Raw genomic sequence first — 23,801 nt, 5'->3', positions numbered from 1 at the left:
CATGGATGGAGGAGCCTGATGGGCTGCAGTCCATGGGGTCGCTAAGAGTAGGACACAACTGAGCAACTTCACTTTCACTTTTCACTTCCATGCATTGGAGAAGGAAATGGCAACCCACTCCAGTGTTCTTGCCTGGAGAATCCCAGGGACGGGGGACCCTGGTGGGCTGCCGTCTATGGGGTCGCACAGAGTCAGACACGACTGACGCGACTTAGCAGCAGCTACTTCCCAGACCAAGGCTGAGGGGATGAGATGAGATTTCTGAGGTGGGCATGCAGCGCAGACCCCTGGCTGGCCACCCACACCTTCTTGCATGCCTGGCATGAACGCCAGACCCCAGTGGTAAGGCTCCTTCCACAAGTGAGCTCGTCGGGGTTCGACTCCCGTGGGTCTTGGTGTGGAGGGTGCTGCCCCTACTCCCTCGCCTGAAAAGGAGCAGGCTCTGTGCCCATGTTGAATCGCCAGGAAGGCTGCCAAGGCAGGAGAGGGAGCAAGAGCAGGAGGGAGCCATGGGGACACCCTGAGCCAGAGGCGCCGGCCTTCCTGGGAGCGCCCACCAATCTGAACAACGCCTGAGCCAACAGTGGGCTCCACTGTGTGTGGGAAACTTCTTAGGCAGCTTATTCAAAAGGGCTGACTTTGTCTCTCTCTGGTCTTCACACCCATGTACAGACACAGAATGCGAACGCCTACCCTGAAGGGCCCTGGACAAACGGGCCCTTTACCTCAACCACAACTACCAATCCTGCCTGTGCCAAGCTCACACAAGGACCTTTTTACCCAAACCTGAGTTCTTTTAACCCAGTCCTCCTCCCTACTCTTCTAAGATGTCTGTCTTCTAATCTTTCAAACACAAGAAAAGAATATCCATAAGGTATAATGACCAAAACGCCCCTGTCAGTCCACAGTGTTTTCCCAAACTTTTTGACAGGCAAACAGGGCAGTAAGAAGTAAATTTCAACCAGCATCCTGGTAAAACACATATTGACAGATGTATAAAAAAGTGAAAAAAAAATTTTTTTTAATACTTTACAACCTGTAGAGTACTCTGGAATTGTTTTCATCCTAGTTCATTTTTTTTCAAGTACTGAGTGACTTCTCTAGCCACGAATAACTGGAGAGATGTCAACGGCATTTGGAAATAAAAGGAATCTTTTTTCTTTCAGTCGTCACCACAAGTGGGGTGGTCACAAACTTTCACTGGGAGGGGATAGAGATGCTGTGCAATTCCTGGGCCAAACCCTCCAACAAAGAATTACTCCACCAAAATGCAATGAAGCATGTGCTGAGGGGTGGCTCCCACAGTTCAAAAGCATGCATCATGGAATTTTCCAGAGAAAGTCTACAATCTGGAAGGATGTCCTATTTCAGGAGCTCAGGGTAGGAGGCGGGTGGTAAGCAGGCCTCCAGGAGATGTGCCATCTTTCTGTCAGTCAGTCCTGAGCCTCAGGACCATCCCACCCCCATCAACAAGGCCCCAGCAGGTCTTCCCCTTCAGACAGGGCAATGCTTCCTGCAAGCAGAGGAAAGAAGAGCTTCCAATTTCAGAGCCCTGTGTGGGTTCCCAACATAAAAGGGGAAAGAGAATTTGTTGTCCTGATGGTAGCAAGTTGCAGCAAGTCCAGGGCACCGGCGATCAAAGGGGCTGGGCCACCTCCAGGTAATCCCCACCAGGAATGTTTCCTCTGCTCACACTGTTTTCTCTTCTTTTCTTAGCCCAAGGCAAAATGCAAAGCTCCCATCTGTGCCCCCACTTTTAGGCTCACCAGGAACTCCCAGACTCTGGTGCCCCAATTCCTCACAAGTGTCCATAGGCACAGATTTCACAGAGCCTGACCGGGTATACTTCCTGCTACAGCTACATGGTGTGTGGGGCAGGAAAGGGCACCAGGTTTTCATTCTAAGGACACAGGGCTGAGGCCCACCTTTGCCTTCACTCACTTGCAGAATTCAATTGTGTTTCCTCCCTACAAAAATTGGGACAGAATCATCCCAGCCCCACGCAGCAGGAATAGGGCAGGGGTGTGACCGGTACAGAGGCACTGGCCTCACTCGTGGTCCCACGCATCTCCACCCCTCAGTGCTCGCTTGCGGGTTCCCCTGGCATGTCCCCCTGTGCAAGCCCAGAGAGAAAATCTAGCTCTGACACCAGATGGAGCCTCCTTACAGGGAAGGAGTGGGCTCTGCAGGACCTCCGGGAGCAAGTCCATGGACCAGGGCATGGGAAAGCCAGATGAAACTTCCTAGAGCCCAAAACCACTCCCCAGCAGGCTGATTACTGCACTCTTCAAGCCGTACGCTAAGTAAATATGAAACACTGAGCAAGCATGCTCAGATATATATAATGAGGGTAGACATTCCCCAGGACGGCTGTCCCCCAGGGACAGTGTTACGACATTCACCACTGGTGAGTCGATAATATTCCTGGTAGCTCAGAGGTTAAAGCGTCTGCCTGCAAGGCAGGAGACCCAAGTTCAAACCCTGGGTCGGGAAGATCCCCTGGAGAAGGAAATGGCAACCCACTCCAGTATTCTTGCCTGGAGAATCCCATGGACGGAGGAGCCTGGTAGGTTACACTCCACAGGGTCGCAAAGAGTTGGACATGACTGAGCGACTTCACTCACTCACTGGTGAGCCCCCAGGACTTTCTGGCGCACAGAAGTGACTAGGCTGCTCATGCACCAAGAATGGAGACCCAGAGGCCAGGACAGACGAGAGGACATGGGGACATCTTGCCAGCTGAGAGGCGGCACAAGAAACTGACCTCCTCTTTGTACTCACCATGACCCAACCAGCAAGAGAGGACAGGCTTCCTGCTCTCCCAGCTTCAAGGCCTCCATCAAGGTCAAGGGCATGACCCCTAACCCTCCCTTAACACATCACAGGGTGTTGAAGGCTGCTCCCACCCAATCTATCTCTGTCCACCCACCCCTTCCACCCATGCCAGGCCCTCCCGCCCGCCATCTGGCATCTTCTACAAGAGAGGAGGGCTGCAGAGCAGATGGATGAACAAGGACTTAAGAGATGCTAGTGCAGTGTGGGGCCTTGTTATGATCCTGATTCTAACACACCTACTAGAAAAGTCATTTTGAAGCAATCAGGGAAATCTGAATACAGATTTCCAGCAATGTGTGTTAAGTCGCTTAAGTTGTGTCCAACTCTTTGCAACCCCATGGACTGTAGCCACCAGGATCTTCTGTCCATGGGATTCTCCAGGCAAGAACACTGGAGTGGGTTGCCATGCCCTCCTCCAGGGGTTCTTCCTGACCCAGGGATTGAACCCGTGTCTCTTACATCTCCTGCACTGGCAGGTGGGTTCTTTACTGCTAGCGCCACCACAGAGTAACTACTCAGAAGAGCAAGTACTCTCAAAGCCAACATTCCCAAGAACTTGTGAAATGTCACCTCCCCTTCAAGGGAGTGAGGGTAAGGATCACAGAAATTTAAATAACATCCACACTGACTGAGAAACTACAACAAATGTGTCCTCTCAGGGACAAAGACGTGTTCCCAAGGCACCTTGGACATAGGTGCCTAGGACCTTGTCCAGTGTGCTGATGCTGACCTGGCCTCTACCACCTGTCCTCCTCTTCCTTCTAACTCACCAGCAGGAGGGGGCTGCACCATGAGTCCAGTGCACGGACGGACGCCCAGATCCACAAGGTAGCACCCTGTCTGCCCCCAGGTCAAGAAGGCATCAAAACCAGAACATCTGGGCATCCCTGGGCCCGCACTGCCCACTGGAGATAGCATCCAAGCCACATTTTATGTAGTTTTCCAATTTCTGGTAGCCACATTTTGAAAAGAAACAGATGATAGCAATTTTAATGATATATTTTACTTAACCCAATATATCCAAATGGTTATTTTTTTCACCATGCAATCAACACGAACATTACTCAGGAGATATTTTACCTTTTTTTTTGGCACTGTCTTCAAAATCTTCTGCACATATTATGCTGTCAGCACATCTCAGTTTAGACACTAAATTTCTGAGTTAAAGTGAAATATAGTCCCAGCAAAACAATAAAGTTATGTTCAGTGGAAAAATAACAGTACTCTCCTAACAGCTTTTAAATTTAAATGACTTAGAATTTAACAAGGAATCTGAAATTCCCCTCCCCAGTCAAACCGGCCATGTTTCACGCACGTGGCCAGCATCAGCACGCTGGACAAGCACCTTTAGGCTCCAGAGAACACTTACTCAGCACAACCTGTTCACTCCTCAGTTTCAGATGAAGACGATGCAAAGCGCAAAGGAGGCAGCCCAGATGGTCTCTGTGAGGATGTGCTGAGTTAGCAGTGTTGGGGCAGGTTCTATCCAGTCACGGGGAGCCCAGGGCCTCCACGGAGCCCCCAAGGGAAGCCAGGAGGGACAAACACGCCTTGGCAGGCAGAGGGGACTGGAATAGATCTGTCTTTTGGCCCCAAGGGACCCTAGAGTTCAAGGACAGCATTCCAGGGTTTTATCTTTGTATCTAAGTGGTGCACTTGGAGCAGCATGCTTATGTTCCTCAGGCTGTTCCTCCTGCAGACCTGAGTTAGTCCCACTGCCCCTGGCCACCACTCAGGCTCTTGGAGACTTGTGCTCCACTTCTCTACTATGTTGGTTGCAGGATGTGACTGAGGACTCTGCAGGGACTCTACAGAGGCATTCCCTCAAGATTCACATTTGGAAAACTTTGTTTCTGATTCTGTTGTCTGTTTTTCTCCAATTCATTTATTTTTATTCTATAGATACAATGAAACAATTAGAAACACCTGTTTCCCTTACCCAACTGGCTGCCAGGAGGCTCACAGCTAAATCATTGTGGTACACAGAATTTTTTAAATATCCACTGAACACTGACCTTCCATGGGCTACATGGGCTTCTCAGATTTATATTTTCTCTCTTTCTCTGTATTTCCCTTTGACTAGTTAATCATCTTTATATGCATGCATGTGTGCTAAGTCGCTTCAATCATGTCTGACTCTGCGACCCTATGGACTGTAGCCCACCAGGCTCCTCTGTCCATGGGATTCTCCGGGCAAGAATACTAGAGTGGGTTACCATGCCTCCTCCAGGGGATCTTCCCAACCCAGGGATCGAACCCATGTCTCTTATGTCTCCTGCATTGGCAGGTGGGTTCTTTACCACTAGCACCACCTGGGAAGACCCCAGTCTTCACACATACATACTTCCACATGCTTTTCAAATCATTTTGGAAATCTGGCAAGGCAGTAAGTCATGGAACTAAAGTTAAAATTCAGTGGGTTTAGAACATGGACTTGGAGGTTTCAAGGATGAAATAACAAGCACATTTATGTCTGTGGTTAAAAGGCCTGTGTCTGGGCATCCAGGGGCTGCCCAGCAGGTTCCCACCCAGGACAGCAGCATGCAAGCACCACACTCCCACACAAACACCAGGAAGATTGCGGACAGCAGACCAGAGGCCCAGCCCTCAGCTGAGCCATGCCAGTTCCAGAAATACTCTTCTTCTAGATCACCATAAACTAAAATCATCTTCACAGACCTCACAGCCTCCTCTCCCAGCTCACAGATGAAACAGACCCTCCCACTGTCCCAGGATCACACAGCAATTCTTCCACATCCTCAGGCTACACATACTTCTGGAGGAAGGTGGCCACTATACAGTCCTGAGCATCTTCCAGGCTCCACACCTGTCCTCACAGGTGGCCACCAGCTCAGAGGAGTGTCAGCTGACAGTTAGAATCAGTGCATCCGGGGAGCAAGTGGCCCACAGACCTCGGGACACACAGTCAGCCTCCGGACTCATCTTTCAGACATGTGCCCTTAGAGACACCCCTCTTGGAAGTGGTGCTGAGCACATAACCTCACCCCTGGTCTTCTGAGAAGCAAACCTTGACCCAAGATAACTGGGCAACAGCACAGCCGGTCTCCACTGGCGTCAGAAGGATGAAGGAGCAGGAAGGAAGAGCCCAGAGTAGACACAGGAGGACACGGCAAAGGCCTGTCTTCTTGGAGGACTTTCACGGCCACTCAGACGGTTCTTTTCAGGGAGAACTCTAAGAGGTCCCGTGGCCCCAGCGTACACCCACATACTAGGCTCAGAATCAAACGGAGCTGGGTGATTCCTGAGGTGCCTGCACTGCTGGTATGAGCAAGAGGCCGAACAGTAAAACAGAATGTGCTCAGTCACTAAAGGGAGCGGCTAGCGGCATTTCAGAAAGAAACACTGCTCCACACTTTTCACCCTACAGAGACCTTGAATCAGCATAGATCTCGCTGTGTGTGGCCCACAGAAGCTGCTGGCACACAGGCAGGGCTGGCCCCAGCTTATGCCTTTGCCCTCTTCAACCCAAAAGCTCTCTACTGTGAGGAACACCCAAGACCTGTGGCCCTGAGGAGGGACAGGCTGATGGCCAGACCCCCTGCTAAGCCCAGCCATCATCCCCGCCACCCCCCCCCCCCAACCACCAACCCCAGGCTGTCCCAGACCACGAGAAATAATCCTTGTTGCTTTAATCCTCTGAGTCTGGGGTGGTCTGTGTCACAGGAGACAACTGGCACAGTCACCCACGCCAAACTGAGTGGCTGCTCAAGGCCAACAGGAAACCGGGGCCCAAATGCAATGCACTTTGGTAGACTATTTCTCCGTTTTAGTAGTGATGGCAAACGCTCCAGACGCACTCACCTCCAGGGGGCAATACACTGAGCAGGGCCCAGCTGGTGATCAGTTTGGAAATGGAAGTGAGCCACTTTTCTTCAATGAAGTTCTGCAAAGAACATCTCCGGCACCATTTACAATTATTTTTAAAAGCTCCAAGAAATGGAATTAGAATTATCTGGTCAGCGGTGGATGGGACAGACACTCGAATATTCACATCCTTCATCATGGTGAGGTGCCTGCTGCTGAAGTGGGTCACTGGGTGAATGAAGCTCTCCGATCTGCTGTGTGGACACCCTTAGAGATGGCGTGACTTTTCAGTGGGATTCTTAACTGCCTGCAGAACAGGTCATCAGTCTCTTAGCTACGTGTAGAGACAAGACTTCTTTTAGATTTGCCTGAAGATGAACAATATTAATAAGTTCAAGGCCTGTCACTTTATCAATACTTTGCATATGGAAGTAGGTGTCAAGGCTGGCCAACTCTATCCGTCCCTGGAGACAATGCATCAGTGGCCAATTACACACCAAGCTGCCAGCAGGGGTGCAGGAGCCCAGATGAGTGCCAAAGACTCCCGCTCTGGGCACCATGATGGCCACCCCAGTTCCTGCTCCTGCCCTCACCTCAAAGCCAAGTCTGGACTCACTACTGGGCACTACCAGGCCAGTCCCTCTGCCCTGTGCAAACATCACTACAGACAACAGCATCAGGGCCGGGAAACTTGGAACCCCCTGCCTGGGAATCACCCTTCAGGGACTCTCAAACCCCTAGCCAGTGACAATGGTTCCAAAATCAACAGTCGTGCCAACTGCACCAAGTGAGACAAAATATATAAAAATGGCTCCTAAGCCAAGAGGCATTCCATAAGTAATGGGAAGAAAATACACTTTCACCAACTTCTTATTTGACCACCATGCTAAGACACACCCTTTACAGAGGCCCTATCACCTCTCTTCCAGGAGAAACACACTGAGAGGCAGGGAACTGAAGGTCACAGGCCAGTAAGCCACAGAGCAGGGCTTATCGGCAACAGAGAACTCTAGCCCTCCTGCCAGTAAGTCCCTTTCAATAGGGACCTTTCCCTGGGGAATCCACCTAGGTCTATTCTAAGCCAACGTACAGAAGACCTTCTTCCCTGTTTCTCCAGGTAGGGGATATTATAATCACAGCCCACTTTGTTCAGTACTTACATGTGCCAGACAGTGCATTAGCTCATGGAAGCCCTGGGCTGAAGCCAGCCAGCGAGGGGACCGCATTGGTGGCTTTTCTGGCACATATTTACCAACCCACATAAATCTTCCCCTCTTCCAACACAGTTACTGACTACAGGAAAAACCTACAACTTAGGCTTAACCAGTCAGTGCAAGGCTTCTGTGGCCAAAGGACATTCGTTGAATGGCCGTAGAAGAGACGCTCTCTCTCCAGAAGTAGGCAGTGGGCGATTGACTGCCGTCTTCTAGTCACAGGAGGCCCACCAGGGAAAGAAAGCGACAACTAAAAAGGCAGAGAAGAGAGTTTATGGGCAGTCACACGGTTGAGTTGCTTGATCAACCAAGCCTGATGTCTACATTACTTCTTGTTATTCTACTTATATAAATCAGTAAACAGCATTGGACCTAAAGAGCCCTTGACCTCAGAGGCTCAAAGGGAAGTAAATTGTTCAGGGTTCCCAAGATAGTACAAAGTAATGTTGCTACTTGAATCTTGTATCTAGCCCAGATTCTCCTCTGTAATGCTTAATTTTCTGTGTCCTTTTAGCGAGGTTATGACACCAAATGTCTATCTACATGTTGCTGTAAAGGTTTTTTCAGATACGATTCACATTTAAATCAGTAGATATCAAGTAAAGCAGATTTTCCTCCATAACTGGGTGGGCCTCATCCAATCAGTTGAAAGCCTTGAGAAAAGACTAAAGGGAAAAGATAGAGGGAGGAATTCTGCTCTAGACTGTTTTCAACTCAAAACTGTAATATCAGAACCTGTGGAAATTTCTAGCCTGCCATGCAAACTTCAAATACACCGGCCCCCTCAAATTCATGTATTTATCTAGATAGATGATAGATAGATCTAACATAGACATGTATCTATAGATATCTGATATACCTGACTGAAACATCTGCTTTAAACCCTAGGCTCTCTGTTGCCTCGCTCTTAGTCACGATCAGTTCCCACAGCACCTCCTTTTGCTCTTATGAACATACCCCCGTCCTACATCAAGTTTCATGTGTGCACAGAGCTAAACTCAGCTTCTGAGCTGGAAGCAACTCGTCTCCCTTTGCATGGAGAGCACACTGTCTTGCACACAAAAGAAGTTCCATCTTCATGTGTTTGACGAAGAATAAAACTACTTTCAACCAGAAGAGCTGGCAACAAAGGCCTCCAGAAACATAGATTATCACTCAATAAGGCAGCAAGCCAGTGAGTCAGGGACAAAGTGAAATATGAATGAGTGCTGAAAACATGCCCAAATTTGCACTTGTTAATGCAGACCTCACTCTCCAGTCCTGCACTCTACTGGGTGTCCTAGTCTTGGGCAGGAACAGGAATTGAGGGCTCAGGGGGCTAAAGGATGGAGCTCTCCGCAGCTCTTTCCTGGCACAGACCCCTGAGAGGAATTGGAAAAATTACCAGCCACAGCCTGACACAAAAAGATGTGTGGATTATTGCAAAGCCAGACAGTTTTAAAGCTATCTGACTGAACCATCACTGGGTTTCCATAGCTAGTGCTGCATGCAGAAGAATGGACAAACTTAACCAGTGGTTCTCAGACTTGAGTGGGCATCTGAACACCCTGCAGCTGTCACTCCCAGACCAGAGGACGGTCAAGCCCAGACCCGGAATTTCTAACAGCCCCCAGGGGCTGCTGATGTTGGTCCTGAGACCTCACTTCAAGAAGCCCTGACTTAGACATATGTCAGAAAATATAGACTCTCAGCAAACCCACCCAAACAGTGGGCTGAGCTTGGCAAGTGAGCCCTGGGTAGGCATCTGCTGCGTGGCTGTAGCGATAGCTACAGTCTTTTTCCCAGGAAGATTACGTAGGGTGCCACTGGACAGCAGTTGAGAGTATCATCGCAAAAACAAACTAAAGAGCATGCTTCTGTTGCCCAATTCACAGAACCATCTAAAGAATAAACACAATAAATAAAATTCTCTTACTCTATCCAGGCAAGACAATTGGTAATTAACAGTTTGATTTACTTGTAGGATAATGTCTGCAAAGTACTTAAATGGTAAAAGTCCAGCATTTCATGATCTCAATATATAACTGATTCAGGCAAGGACTAGCCTTGGATGCTGCACCATTGAGTGAGTGGTGATTAGGAAGCAGGATGCTCAGAGTTTTAAAGGGACAAAGGAGAAGATACACCTGACGCCACGGAATTCTAGGGCCTTCACCAGGTAATTAAGCTTTGAGGGCCAAGAGCAGGACAGCAGACACTGTACCTCTTGACGTAAGGTGAGCAGAGTACTCCACCTCACACCTATGCGAGTCTGAATGTAATGACAAGAAAAGACTCAAATCCAAGCTAGCATATCCTATGAGGAAATTGCCCTCAGCTCTTCAAAACCTCAAAGTAAGGGGATAAATAAATCTGTCCCTATTTTCAGATGACATGATTGTCAACATAGATAATCCCAGGAAATCTATGAAACTCCTAGAACTAGTAAGTGAGTTGACAAAGATCATAGGATACAACATAAACATGCCTGAGTCAATAGTCCTTCTAAGTACTGTTCTTCTCTAGTGGCTCAGCCAGTAAAGCATCTGCCTGCAATGTAGGAGACCCAGGTTTGATCCCTGGGTCGGGAAGACCTCCTGGAGAAGGAAATGGCAACCCATTCCAGTACTCTTGCCTGGAAAATCCCATGGACAGAGAAGCCTGGTAGGCTACAGTCCATGGGTCACAGAGAGTTGGATACGACTGAGCGACTTCACTTTCATGTACTAGCAATAACCACATGGAAGCCAAAATGAAAAATACAGTACCATTTACAATCACTCAAGGAAAAGTAAATACTTGGGTGTAAATCTAACAAAACTTATATAGGACTTACATGCTAAAATCTACACAAAGCTAGTGAACAAAATCAAAGATCTAAACAACTGGAGAGACATACCATGTTCATGGACTGAAGACACAAATTAGCAGAGAAGACCTTCAACCAGCGAAAAAACAGTAGTCAATCCACACCACAGAGCAATACTCAGCAATGAAACGAATAAACTACTGATACAGCAACAACCTGGATGGATCTCCAGAGAATTATGCTGACTGAAAGAAGCCAATTCCAAAAATCTACAAACTGTATGATTCCATTTATGTAACATTCTTTAAATGTCAAAACTACAGACATGAAGATTAGTGACTGTTGGGATGAAGTTTGGGTGCAGATGGATGGGAAGTAGGGCTGGCTATAAAGGACATATGAGGATCCTTGTAGGGATGGAATGTTCTATACTCTATCAATGACAACATCTTGGTTGTGACATAGTCCTGCAGTTTTTCAAGATGTTTTCATAGGAGGAAACTGGGTCAAGGTACACAGGATCTCTCTGTATTATTTCATACAACTGCCTGAAAATACCCCCCAAATTTTAAAAAAATTAATTTAAAAAATGTCTTCAAAGGGGAAAAAGCCATGAAAAATAATAATATTAAATAAAGAAAGCTGGTGGCCTGCTCCCACTTTCAGGGCACAGACAGACAAAATCACACAGTGTGACACATAGCCATGACGAGATTCAGAATGGATTAAGGACAGCAAGAAAGCACTTTGGGGGGCCAATGCGGAAATCTAAGTAAGAACTAGACATTAGCTGATGTCAACAAATTAAAATTAAATTGCTTTGAGTGGTCATGGTCTTGAGGTTGAGAGATGAGGGAAAGTGTCCTTGTCCTCAAGAAACACAAGCTAAAGTATTTGTGGGTGAAGTTCATGATAGATACATACGTTATGTAAATAAAGAGAGATATCACTTAAATGGAGAGAGATACAGCCAATGTGACAAAATGGCAAGGAAAAAAAAGAAACCTGCAGCAAATCAAGGTGAAGGGTATGCAACTGTTCACTATACTGTTCTCCATTTTCAAAAATGAGGTTGGATGAAAAGCAGTTTTTTAAGTTCAGCAACCATCCACTGGGTTTATCTGTACTTCTTTAACAGTCTGTCTCCTTTTCCTTTCACCCTTAAGCACAGATTCAGATGATGCTAAGTTTCCAGGGTCCTGACTGATGGCAAAAAAGCCTCTCATACAGAGCCAAAGGGCCCCTTGGCCCCAAGAGAGACAGCCTCGGACAGATGTGGCCTCAGTCTCAAAATGACAGTGAGAATTCAGAATCAGATGGTCAGAAGTAACTAGAGATGGACACGAGAGCCATGATGGAGGAATCCACAGCTCTGAACTCTCGGTCCTCAGGATCCCCCAACCCCATGGTCCTCGGGACCTCCACCAGCCCCAAGGTCCTCAGGACCTCCAGCAGCCCCAAGGTCCTCAGGACCTCCACCAGCCCCCTGGTCCTCAGGACCGCCCAACCCCATGGTCCTCAGGACCTCCACCAGCCCCATGATCCTCAGGACCTCCACCAGCCCCCTGGTCCTCAGGACCACCCAATCCCATGATCCTCAGGACCTCCACCAGCCCAATCCCATGGTCCTAAGAACCCCCAGCACCATGCTATTCTGCTGCATCCAAGCTGATATCTCAGCCATCAAGCCACAGCAAGCCCTGCTGAGTTTGCGAGGGTTAACCATATCCCAGGACACAGTCAGCACTCAGTAAACGCTAGCTGCCTGAGAGCAATGAGTGAGGGAGTGAATGTCAAACAAAGGAAGAAACAATGGAGTCACTCTCTGACAGGGCCTCACACAGAGTCAATAATTAATGTCAACCCACCCACCATCATCACCCTCAGGTACGTACCTTTTATTCCCAGCAAACAGCCTGAGATCTATGAACTGCGGGCACACCACGTCTCATTCATCAGGCTGGGAAGAGAACAGCATCCTGGAGATGGAAGCTGGTGATGTTTGTGGTGGAAGGAGGGTAGCAGGGGAGGTGGGGGGGTGGGGGGTGTCATGTACCACAGGGCCATGAATTTAGCCAGGGCCAAGGCCCTGAAGCAGCCACTGGCCATTTGCGGCAGGACAGATGCACCAGCTAATCAAGAGACCCAGCTTGTGGCTGGCAAACAAAGCCACACTCCTGCTCTCAACTCGTCCATCATCATCTGAACGTGAGTTACCTGCTTCCAGGCACCAAGCGTACCATACACCACATCCAAACTTCTCTCTAAAATCTAGACTTTTTTTAAAAAGACACTCAGTCCTACAGAAAGAATCTGTGAACATGATCTGAGCAGCCTGGGCAGAAGCAGATAAGTGGGAGAGGCGACTTTTCTCAGCAGGAGTCTCATGGATGCTCAACATTTTTATAAGAACAAAACTGTCATTTAAATATCAGACAAGAGATTACACATTGCTAGTGGATATGTATAGTGACTGGAATCCATTCTGAGAGAAAGACAAAGGAAATAATTCTTGCCATTTTACAGTGTGGACTTCAAGGAACCCCACAACACACTCTGTCCAAAATGAATATTCTTTTGTGCTACCGAAATAGTGAAGTAACAGTTTTGTATTCCCAACTCTTGTCAGGGAGCCCTCACAGATTCCTAGCAGGCACTGGCCATCAACTTTCTATAATATGACAACTTAAAATATGGCTACTTTCCAAGAAAATAACAGTGGGCTAGATTCTCAAGCCTGTAAAATAAGTGTCAACTGCCCTCCTCTGAAAGTTCATGGAATACACTGCAAAGCAAAACTCCCAGAAAGAAGAAAATGGTGGCCTTGGGAAAAAAAAAAAAAAATTAATGAAACCCTGGGAAAATATGCAACTACCTCCCTCTCTTCTTGTAAAGAACCAGCTTCTCAAATGTTTCCACTTAGCTGTGGAATTGTCCCTCCTCTAATGAAGGCTTACAGTAGGGAGGCTCCAGAGGCAGAGGCCTTGACCAAGGTCACACAGGCGTCCCTCGGCTCCTTCCAAAGCCCTTATCACATGAAGATAGAGGAAGCCTTGGTTCCTGTCCTTGGAAGAGCTCAGATTTTTGTGAGGAGAGATATAAACAACATGTACATGGCCCAACCCCAGAGTACATCAGAAGACCAAGGACGTGCTAATTGGGCATCAGAAGGGCAATGTGAGCCTGTGATTGTCAGGCTCCCTCCCAGAAGACATGCCCTTGGGTGGGAAGAGCTTGGGGGCCGCACAGACCCACCTCCTTCCCAGGAGCTCTATCTCAGGGAGGCGGGCTAGCATGGCGAAAAAGCCTTCTGGATTCAGCTCCTAGAGAGGCTGAATGATAAAGTGAAAAGAAAAGTAATGACAAGATACCTAGTATGTACATGCATGCTAAGTTGCTTCAGTCGTGTCTGACTCTTTGCGACTCTATGTACTATATAGCCCACCAGGCTCCTCTGTCCATGGGATTCTCCAGGCAAGAATACTAGAGTGGGTTGCCATGCCCTCCTCCAGAGAATCTTCCCAACCCAGGGATCAAACCTATGTCTCTTACATCTCCTACATTGGCAGGAGGGTTCTTTCCCACCAGCACCACCAGGAAGCCCACTGTGTACATGACATTACATTTACCCCAACAACCCAGGGAGGTCCTTTATACCAACTCCCCGTGTTCAGCAGCACTTCAGAGGAGCAAGGTGTCTGTCCCAGGGTCACACAGAGAGGCAGGACCCAGGCCACAGTGTTCACTGCGGAGCCCACTCCCCTTTTGCCCTGGCCCCAGAATAAACAGGCAAGACCGTGCCGTTTCCAGCAGCAGCAGAAGACACAGAGAAGCTGATATCCTAAAAGTGCACAGGGCTGACAACAGACAGAACGCATCAGAAACAACCAGTGAAGCCAAATGGAAGGAAGGAGGGAAACGCAGGGGTCGAGGGAGAGCAGACAAGAAAGATCACCGTTGGCCAAAAGTCTTCGTCAGCTCCAGCCCGTTAATCCAACTTATCTTGGCAGCGAAACCTGAGAGCTGAGCCTGTCTGGACCCCACTAGAACATTATTAGTTGCAGAGCTGAGTTCAGCCCCGACAGGTTCTAGCTGGACCCTGGCCAAGATTCCTGGTCACAAAGCCTCCCAGAGCCAAGGTCAGCATGACAGCAGCTCCAATGCACGTAATCCCAACAGCACGTGGCAGACCACAGGGCACAATGCCGGGCCCTGACCCTGGTGCCTTTGTGAAGACCTCACTGGGCAAGGGCCTCACTCACGTCCACCCACTGTTGCCCGCAGGACCCAGGAGCAGGGGAGAAAACCTGGCCCTTCGGGGCACAGCAAGCAGTCTAGGTAGAGGGGCCGTGTCCCAGCCAGGCCTGCACATACCTCCCTGTACGCTACACACAATATCAGCGACCGGCGGATCCCCAGCAGGCCAGAGCTCAGAGAATGCTTCTTTCACCTTCTGAAAGCAGCAGCTCTAATAAGAATCCAGCCCAGCAGCTAGGAGCTCATGCAAGCATGGCCATCACTCTGCAAGGCTGTAAGGGTCATCACTGTGATAATTGTGAAGTCAAGGCAGAAATATGGGAAATGCTTAGGATAAGATACAGGTTTGGGAAAACCATCAGCATAAAAAGTACATACATACACACATCACATGTCTTAACACTGTGTGCTAAGTCGCTTCAGTTGTGTCTAACTCTTGTGACCCCATGAACTGTAGCCTGCCAGGCTCCTGGCTCCACAGGATTCTTCAGGCAAGAATACTGGAGGGGGTTGCCTATTTCCTCCTCCAGGGGATCTTCCTGACCCAGGGATCAAACCATTGTCTATCCTGTCTCCAGCATTAGCAGGTGAGTTCTTCACCACTAGCGCCACTTGGGAAGCCCAAACCTCGAACACTTACAAAAACCAGGCCAGAAAGAGGAAGATGGTCAGTTATTTGTAAGTGTGAGAATGGAGGAAGTTTTATAAATGTTTAAACATCATTTAAGTCATGATAGTGTTTCTAACAAGAAACAAGTTCCATAAAAGTGCATTATGCTCTTACAGATGACCTATAATTTGGACTTTTTTGCATTTAAATGGGGGCAGGGAGGAGCAAAGAGCAAAAGAAGTCACTCTCTTGTTGCCAGTCACCCATCTCACCCAAAGTCTTCATCAGCCTGGCCAGCCCTCAGCCCAAAGACTTTCCTATTTGTTATGCTAAGAGCCACCTTCCTCAGGGGCCTGTGCGCAGCTGCCCCGCCCCTTCACATGCCAGCAGGGCAGCTCAGGAGCCGATACACGCAGGCACCCCGGGGTCGGGTAGGCTCAGCCCCACACCCCTAAAAGCTGGGTGCACACTCACTTCTCCTGCAGGTCAAGGCCCACAGTCCCCCGACCTGACCTTCACTCCTGCCCGCCCCCACCATGCTGGTATGCCCCTCATTCTGGGCCACAGGATCTGCAGGGCTAAAATATCCTCAGGCTCCACAGTTCTCTGACCACTTAGCCCAGCAAGCTGTCCTTCCTCTGTGGTTGCACCCATGCACATTTCCTGTGTGCAGACTGAGCTCCCTACCCAAGCCCCCACTGCCCCAAGGTGGCCAAGCACTCATGAGACCTGCCACTCCCCTTAGCGTGCAAGGCTAAGACTTTGACACAAGGTTCCTAGTTTCTGGAGCTGAATGCTGGTGTCCTCTTATTCCTCTGCCTTCCTCAATCCCTTCCCTCTTCTGGAAACACATAAGGCAGTTCCTGCCCAAGGCCTCTGCCCTCACTGACCCTCCACCCGATGGATCCTTCCCTAAGCACCCAGGATTCACTGACTCTGATGCATCCTTCAGCCCATCATCTCCCTCCAAAGAAGCCCCACCAGACCACCCTGTAGAAAGCCCAGTGCCCAGGGCCTGAACTCAGCCTGAGCCAGGAAGCCTCTGTAACAGGGGACAATATAAGGATGAACCACCTCCTTTGAAGCCCAACCAATTCTGCAAATGCCCACACTGGAAACGATGCCAGCAATTCTGGTCCAACATGTTCCAGCACTAGGGGTAGGGCCTGCTAGTTGGCATTCCTGACTTGAGATGGTGAATACATTCTTAAAGGGTAAAAATTAACCAGCGTCCACCAGCATCCGGTCCTGCAGGCTCCATGTACTGATCAGAAGAGTTGCCTCCCAAAGGCACAGCCACCTTCACTGCCATTTCACCAAGGCTAAGCCGGAGCAGAGCCCAGGTCTGTGTTGCTCCCGAGGAAACCTGGAGTAATTGCACTCATACATCATAGGTTCTGGCATGCGGGTCCCAGACTGAACCATTTATCCAAATTAAAACCATTCTCCAGAAACAAAATCAGACCCTTTTAATTGAAAAATAAAACCAAGCAACCCTAAAGCCTCCTTTTTTTTTTCTTAATGAAAGACATTCTTCCTGCTTTCTCATTCCATTAATCACTAAGTTTATACAATCTGTCAAAATAGCTTGGTAAAAAGTCTTCTCTTCCTTTTCCTGCAGGCCTGGTTTTTCCCAGCAGGCGCCAACCCGGCCAGGAGTTCAGGCACGCCGGGTGAGCACCAAGAGGATTCAGCCAGCATGCTGTTTCTCAACTGCAATTTGACTTTATATTTCAAGGGACTTCCAAAATTTGTGTTCACTTCTAGGTATACACCCCAGAGAAGTGAGAGCAGGGACCCAAACACATACCTACACACCCATGTTCAGAGAAGAGTTATTCGAAATAGCCAAAAGGTGAAAGTAACTCCAGTGTCTACCAAAGGAAAACTGGACAAAGTGGTCTTTAAGTACAATGAAAGATTCCAGAAGGAAATCCTGGTACATCCTACAACATGGATGAAACCAGAGGATACTAAGTAAAGTGAAATAAGTCAGTCACAAAACACCAAATATTGTATGATTCCACTTCCATAAGGCACCTAGGGCAGTAAAATTCATAGAAATGGAAAGCTGAATGGTGGGTGATGAGCTGTGGGAGGAGGAAAGAGGAGTTAGTGCTTACTAAGGATGGAGTTGGTTTTGCAAAATGAGAACAGTTCTGCATATGATGATATCACAATATCAAAGTACCAACGCCACTAACGCGTACACTTGAAAATGGTTATGTTACGTGCATTTTACCACAGTCAAAAATAGTTTATGTTCTTTGACCTTACAAGTCCTTCCAAGAACATGACTGGCCAGGATCTTGCCCAATCTCTATGCAAGAATGCACACAAGGCTCCAAGTGACCAGAGGACAAATAAATGGTCATCACGTACATACTGGGTTCTGTACTGTATGAATGAATTCACTTGTGTGAACGCAGAGTCAGTTACAAGTAGGGAAGTGCTTACACTGCCGCACTGATGCTAATGCGTATGAGCTCAAATCGGTAAACTTGAAAAACACAGAATGCACACAGCATACAAAAAGGTGAAAACACTGCTCCATGGGTGGCACTATTAGGCCACTTTTCCTGCATTTTTAACATTTCTCCCTTTTTTCTAAGTCTACAAAAAATATATTACACAAAAACTACTTTGTAGAAAAAGTCAAAAATTAATTTAGGAAACCAAGGCACATCCATTACCTGGGAATCCCCTACCACCCCCTAAGCAACATAGATGACAATCACCCCCTCCCCTCCTAGGGCAGGACAGGAGAAAACATGCACCTAGCCAGCTGAGAGCCAGTCCTGCCTCACTCAGCCACCAGTGGACACAAGCAGAGGTGTGTCCCCTTTCCTCCACCCCCAGCCACTTCAGATCTTTCCAGAGAAGACAAACTGGAAACACACCTGGCCAAGATCTAAAGGAGACTCCCACATCCCCCCCTCACCTCCTCCAGTTATAACAAAGGATTGCCCCTGACAGGGATCAGATAGGGACTCCAAGAATGCAGAAGTGAGGTTTCAACAGGAGCCCCGGGGTGGGGGCGGGGGGTGGGGAGGGTAGTGACAATTCGGCAGAATGAGAGTAAGCAATGGCCCAAGAGCCAGCAAGCAGGAGGGATGCCCTGGGCCACACAGGAGACCCAGTAGTCAAGCAAAACAGTACCCAGGAGGAGCACTGGTGTGAGCCCCTCGGAGCGCAGTGACGTCCCCAGGCTGCAGGTGGGGAACCAAGAGGGCAGCCTCGGGACAAAGGGTGCTTTTACCCCAGATCTGTGGCTGCCAGAGCCCGGCTCTCTCCTCCCAGCACGCTGCCCTCACCGTACCTTTGATGTGCGTCCAAAATCACCAGTGGTGAGGGGTGAGCACTCAGGAAACCTCTGAGAAAGGTGATGGATTACGAGCGGAGGAGAGTCAATGGAGCCCTTTTGTTCCTGCAGCCAGCGCCGCAGCCCTGTCGTCGTCGTCGGGAGGAATGTGTACAGAACGCAGACGCCCCAGCTAATGGCCCAGCCTGGCCCTGGGGCGACATGCATGGCCAGATGAAGGCTGCTCCCCCACGCCCTGGGAGGCTCCACAACGAGTGAGAGTGAGATGCAACACCGAGCAGCTGTGGGCCAGGGTAATGATGGAAGCGGATTCCTGAATCCTCTGGTGTGAAAAGCCCAGCTCCCGAGTTCCCGGGCCACAGCCGCCTCTCCCTGAAGAAGAGCGGAGCAGGGTACTTGGCACGCAAAGCCTTTGCCTCTGCCCCTCTCAAGAGCCTTGGCCGTCTTCCACTGGGGCACCTATCTCATGAATGTGTCTTTAAAACTTTGGGGTTTGTTGTTTTTCACCAGTTTTGGAAAAGCTACACTCAAGAGGTACTAGGTCACACCGTGATGCTGCCACCCACTGAGACACAGTGAAAAGAGATGAGACCCTTCCCAGCTGAGATGAGACCCAGCACGGGTGCAAGCTGGTCGGGAGTGGCACCAACTGTCTGGAATGAGAATTCCCACAGATGTCACCTCAACCTCAGAACAGAGCCAGGCCTGTACAAGGTGTACTAAGTGCTATCAACTCCCCCAAGGAGAAGAGGACGAGGAAGGCAGGCAGCTGGCCACATGCCACAGTCACAGCCCAGGGAGGAAGGAAAAGGGACAAAGGCTGTGTCCGAGGAAGCAGCTGTGGCTGGAACCCAGGCCAGCTGTGGACAGTGGGCACCCGAGAACCCCGGAGCTTCCGCCAGGCACTTGAGGCAGGTCGAGAACCAGAGATCCCTGGGTTCCACTTTGGGACTCTGCCCAACACCACACCACCCCCTCCTTGCACATGCTCAGGCCCCTGTGACCAAGGGAACACTCACCTTCGCTGGGTGAGGGCCAGGCACAGGCTCTGTCCCCAGACAGACCTGAGTTACAACCAGCCCCGTGACACAGGCAGGTGACTTAACCTCACTGAGTCTCAGTGTACATTCCGGAAAACTAAGATAAAAATATTTTCCTGCAACGTTGGGTGATGATCTATCTGATCGTGGAAAGTAAGCACCCCCAGGTGCATGGGTGACCACACCATCAGAAGAAGGCATTAATCTTGCAAGGTTTCTAGGCTGGGAGCGGGGGAGGGGGGCGGCAGAACAGGAGCAAAGCCTTCTCTCCCAGAGTTGGTGTCTCTGGGGAGCACCCCCTTGGCACAATCAGGAAATGCTCCACAAGAGGGAATTTTCCTTAAACATAAATTTTTCAGTAATTTAGCCCATTTGGGACCAAACATTAATACCAGATCATTGCCTTCCTTTTTTAAAAAGTAACATAACTCTTTAAATGTCTAGGGGTCATTCTGATGACTATCTTCCCCTCAATGACACCGTAGGGCATTCTGACGGCTCCCAACAGTGGCCCCAGTGGAGGGTCATCCTCACTGGCTCCTCCCTCCTACCCAGCAGAGGAGCCCCCAGGGGCGTCTGGGGCAGCAGGTGGGAGACATCCAGCCTCCCTGCACCAGGGACAGGCGCACAGTTGGGACCCCGAGTGCACACAGAGCAGAACAGAGAGGTGTCCCCGCAGGAGGGCCCAGTTCATGGATCTGGCAAGACACACACCAAAATGAAGGGGGGGGGGGGGGGGCGGGGCAGGTGCTCACCAAACACATTCCTAAAATTCAGAGTGCAATAGGAAGCTCCAGAAACCTGGAGATTCTGGTTTGCTGCTTTTATGGGAAAAGGACAGACAAGAAGCAGACAAGTATTCCCACGCTGAGTCCACTAGAACTACAGAGTGGCAAATCTGCCTGGTCTGAGGATTCAACATACTGGAAGATTCAAAACATCTTCTGAGCCTAAGAGAAGATAACACATTCAACAGCATTCTGACCGATTTTTAACGTCTAGGTGTTTTAAAAACCGGTGAGTCAGCACCGAGAGTACACCCCCGCAGTCGGACAGTTGGGGTTTGAATATTGGCTCCACATGGACATCCCTGGGAAGATCGGGTCTCATCACACCGTCTCACACCTGCCTCTGCTTAGCCATGAGGGTTAACGGAAGTAATTCTTTCCATAGCTAGAGCAGCGCTCAGAATCTGGACAATAATGAAGACAGTAAGATTCTAAAAACATTTGCTAACAGCCAGAAAACAGGTAGCTATTCTGAGTTAACAAAATGCCTATTGAACAAACCGAATGCCTATTGAACAAACCGACTAACCAGACCTCTTGTTCTGGATTAATAGACAACTGCAAAGGATTCCAGGGGAACAGAGCCAGCCCTAGGTCACTGATGATCCCCCTAACTCACCGGGTCTCACAGGAAAGAGCCTGGGGTTCGAGGTCTGCATAACTTGGGAACCCCACCCCTCTCCAGCTTCCGCTGCCAGCAGACCCTTCAAACCCAGCCTCAAAACAGTCCTTTCTAAGACAAAGCGGAACCACCGTAAGGAAGCCTCTCTACTCCGGGAGCTATGGGTGCACTACGTGGCTGGGATACAAGGTAACTTTCTACCAGCGGGAGGCTGTTTCTCTAGCAGGAACACCCTGCACCTGGCCTCCTTAAGAGTCTGAGGGTGTAAGTGGAGGTCAGGGCAGGGTGTGGTTGGGAGACAAAAGGTTATCCTCCAGCATGGTGGTGGTTTATGCCAGGCTGACCCTACAGAAGGAGTACTGCAGACACGGAGAGCCAGAGGACTGGGTCTGATCTGGTCCCTAAACATTCTGCCCTTTAACAAGCATACTCATCTGTAAAATAGGCCTTGAGCCTTGCATGCAAGCTGCCATTGCCACATGGTGGGTCAGAAATCTCTCCCCCCTCAGTCTTTCCCCTCTCTGTTCTTGCTTTGTGCCTTCTTCCCAGGCCATTTTTAATCCCATCAGTAATACCTCCTGCAGCCCAGGAACAGACTTCGACCTGGTAACATTTAGCTCCCAGGGTCACCTTTGCAGATAGCTCCATTTAAAACCAAGAAGTGCCAAAGCTACATCTTTATAAAAAGCCAAGTCAATTTGCATCTAGAGTGCTCCCGGAGGCTACTCCTTTTTCTATCTTCTCCGTGGTTTGTAAAGAAATGATTCATCTGCTGCTGCTGATAACTGTGACACCTCGGCTGAGAAACTTGCTGTCAGGACATGCATCCACTTGACAGACAAGCAGCAGCAACTTCAGGGCCCTGGAATTTCACTGTCCTGGACAAACCCTGGGCTTCACCCCCATGTTGATTGAGCAACAACTTGGGCAAGATATTTAGCCTTTCTTTGCCTCTCAGTTTGCACATCTGTAAGATGGAGCAATTATCCCAGCTCCTTCCAAAGGTTATTTGAGCGAATGCAATGCATATATGCAAAGCATTTAGCACAAGCAAACAGGTAGGATTTACTATGACCATGTTGTTACTTTGCCTCTGGGGTCACCATTACTTTGTAAAATTACTAAGATTACTATTACTTTGTCTTTGAGGTCAGGAGTCTGGCCTTTTGCCGGTTCCCACAGTCAGCTCCCTATGCACAGAGTTCCCCTCATTCCCTGCAGACTGGCCAAGCCTCCACCATCCTCCAGCTGCAGCGACTCCCTCGCCCCTCCAGGCCTCTGCACAGAAATGCCTTTCTTAATACTTGTTGATTGATTTGCAAATATAACCTCCCAGGCCCTAAAGAGGGGGAGAATCACAAGGCCATAAATATCTCTTTCTAAAGGCAATGAACTAAAGCATTTCAAAAAAATGACCACATATACCAAAATGCCAAGATGGTTACTTCTGAAGGGCTAAGTGATATGGATGCAATGATAATTTTTAATCAAATTTTCAGTATATTTAGAGTCCTCCATGATCACGGGCTCAAGTTACAGAGAGAGACTATGGGGGGTGGGGGGACTGTCAGCAGATCAAAGTGTGTGAAGGACAGGGATACCCTAGGGGTCTGGGGGTGCTTCTAAGTGGGCAGTGACCTCCTTCAATAGTGGTCTCCGCAGGCCCCACATCCCATGGGCTTTTATTTTTTAATCAGCGCTGTCTCAGGAATTGGAGCGGAGCTCTTCAGCCCATTCCCGCCCCACAGATTTTCAAATCACTTCAAGCAAACGACCCCGGCTCATTTATCAGACCCCGACGGCGCCCACCGAGTCCCAGACCCTCCCTCTTCCTGCCTGTCAGCTACAGCGCCGGCGTGCCAGCAGGCACGTGCCACAGGTGGCCTCGGCCACGCACGCCCCCGGCCTGGTTCCCGCTCCTTCAGAAGTTAGGAAGGAAGCACCAAGGGACCCCCTGCTTCCCGCCCAACATAGGGAAAGGGAAAGAGAAACGCACCGGAAAGCCTGCTTGCCAAGAGCGGGAGAAGGGTCCTGAGCCTTCCCATTGCAGCTCCAAGCTCGGCTCTCCGCTGCGGAGTCTCAGGACTCGTCCTAGAGAGCGAAGTTCACCCGGGCGCCGCCGCAACAGTGCCGCTCTGGCCCGCGGGCCCCCGATCGAGCTGGCCTGCTCCCTGGCTGCATCCGCCCGCCCCAGCGCTGTCCCCGCGCCCCAGTCCCCAAACCGCGTCCGGGACCCTGGCCGAGCCGGCCCGCGCCCTCGCCGCGTTCACCCGCCTCCGTCCCTAAGTCCTGCTCCCTGGTACCCCGGATCCGGGCCGAGCTCTCGGTCCCCGCTCGCCCCAGCTCAGGTCCCCGCGCGCGCGGAACTCCGTTTGCCCGCGCGCCCCGAGCCCCTGGAGCGGACGCTGGCGCCAGCTCGAAACAAAGAGGTTGGCGGTGCGCTCCCCGCTCCAGTACCTGGGCGAGCGGCGGCGCGGTCGGTCCCGCGGGGCGATGGCCG

The 23,801-nt window shown here is 49.8% G+C and overlaps 1 protein-coding gene across 3 annotated transcripts in view; it reads right to left on the bottom strand.

Moving 5' to 3' along the window:
* TNS3 (tensin 3) overlaps positions 1–23,801 on the bottom strand; it is a 222,311-nt gene extending 198,510 nt beyond the window's left edge. Inside the window, exon 1 of one of the 3 annotated variants that reach the window (XM_068973010.1) lies at positions 23,759–23,801. The gene's annotated coding sequence lies outside the window, so the exon portion shown is untranslated. Of the gene's footprint in view, positions 1–18,848; positions 18,971–23,758 lie in introns of those variants that run through there. The other 2 variants (XM_068973012.1, XM_068973011.1) reach the window with 2 other exon arrangements.

The sequence above is a fragment of the Capricornis sumatraensis genome, chromosome 5 (assembly GCF_032405125.1).
Source record: "Capricornis sumatraensis isolate serow.1 chromosome 5, serow.2, whole genome shotgun sequence".
Lineage (NCBI taxonomy): Eukaryota > Metazoa > Chordata > Mammalia > Artiodactyla > Bovidae > Capricornis > Capricornis sumatraensis.
Note: the sequence above shows the minus strand (reverse complement) of the source record. Positions and strands in the feature narration are given on the sequence as shown.